The sequence below is a fragment of the Leptonychotes weddellii genome, chromosome 11 (assembly GCF_054177405.1).
Source record: "Leptonychotes weddellii isolate Sample4059 chromosome 11, ASM5417740v2, whole genome shotgun sequence".
NCBI classification, from domain to species: Eukaryota; Metazoa; Chordata; class Mammalia; order Carnivora; family Phocidae; genus Leptonychotes; species Leptonychotes weddellii.
In genome coordinates this window covers 10,479,575-10,481,373 of record NC_138379.1, presented here as the reverse complement: position 1 = coordinate 10,481,373, position 1,799 = coordinate 10,479,575, and positions in this window count along the sequence as shown.

Here is a 1,799-nt window from a genome sequence, read left to right as displayed (position 1 = left end):
TCATTCTTGCTTTTGTTTCACTAGCTTTTGGAGATGTATCTTGAAAGAAGTTGCTGTGGCCGATGTCAAAGAGGTTATTGCCTATGTTCTCCTCTAGGATTTTGATGGATTCCTGTCTCACATTGAGGTCTTTCACCCATTTTGAGTTTATCTTTGTGTATGGTGTTAGAGAATGGTCGAGTTTCATTCTTCTGCATGTGGCTGTCCAATTTTCCCAGCACCATTTATTGAAGAGACTGTCTTTTTTCCATTGCATATTTTTTCCTGCTTTGTCGAAGATTATTTGACCATAGAGTTGAGGGTCCATATCTGGGTTCTCTATTCTGTTCCATTGGTCTATATGTCTGTTTTTGTGTCAGTACCATGCTGTCTTGGTGATCATTGCTTTGTAATATAGTTTGGAATCGGGCAACGTGGTGCCCCCAGCTTTGTTTTTCTTTTTCAACATTTCCTTGGTGATTCGGGGTCTTTTCTGATTCCATGCAAATTGTAGGATTGTTTGTTCCAGCACTTTGAAAAATGTCATTGGAATTTACCAATTTTTACTTTGATTAGTCCCAGGTAAGAAAATGATCTTTCATCTACTCCCATCTCTTCTGTGACTTTGCCCCATTATTGACTCCCTCTTTCTTGAACATCTTCCATTTCTCTGGACTGATTCCTTCTCTTCTGATTTTGACTATATTTCACTCTCTCTCATTATACAAAATTACACAAACTAAATTTAAAAGAAGAAAAAAATACCCTTGCCCTACATTTATTTGTTTGCAAGTTCCCTTTTCTTCTATTTACCATGAACCTCTTTAAAAAGATTAACCTTTAAATTTTATTTTACAAAGTCAAATAATAGGAATTATAGCATACATTTTATAAAGATTTTATGAAAATTGAATAAAACAAAAAAATGTAAAGCACCAAGAGTGATGCCTAGTGGGAGGCAATATTTGACAAATGTGAGATTCCTTCCCTGATCTTTTTTTAAAGCTTCACTGAGGTGTAATTGAGATACGAATGTTGTACACATTTAATGTATACAACGTGATGAGTTTGGACATTACATGCACCCATGATAACATCACCACAACTAAAGTATTAAATATATTGATCACTTCCCAAAATGTCCTTGTGTTCTTTTGTGGGTTTTTTGTTTTGTTTTGCTTCATTTTAAGAATACTTAACGTGAGGGGCGCCTGGGTGGCTCAGTCATTAAGCATCTGCCTTCAGTTCAGGTCATGATCCCAGGGTCTTGGGATCGAGTCCCGGCATCTGGCTCCTTGCTCAGCAGGGAGCCTGGTTCTCCCTCTGCCTGCTCTGTCTGCCGCTCCCCCTGCTTGTGCTCTCTCTCTCTCTCTGACAAATAAATAAATAAAATCTTTAAAAAAAAGAATACTTAACATGAGATCTTTCCTCTTAGATTTTATTTTTTTAGTCGGGGGAGGGGCAGAGGGAAAGGGAGAGAGAGAATCTCAAGTGGACTCCGCACTGAGCCCGACTCGGGGCTCTAGCTCACGACCTTGAGCTCGTGACCTGAGCCAAAACCAAGAGTCAGATGCTTAACTGACTGAGCCACCCAAGAGGCCCTTCCTCTTGGATTTTAAAGTGCACAATACCATACAGCTAACTATAGGTATTATGTTGCATAACAGATCTCTAGAACTTACTCATCTTGCATAAAAGAAACTTTGTACCTATTGAAAAGCAACTTTGTACCCATTGAAAACATGCCATTTCCCTTTGTCCCAATTACTGGCAATCACTATTCTATTCTTTGCCTCTAAACTCCTCAAAGAAAACTAAAG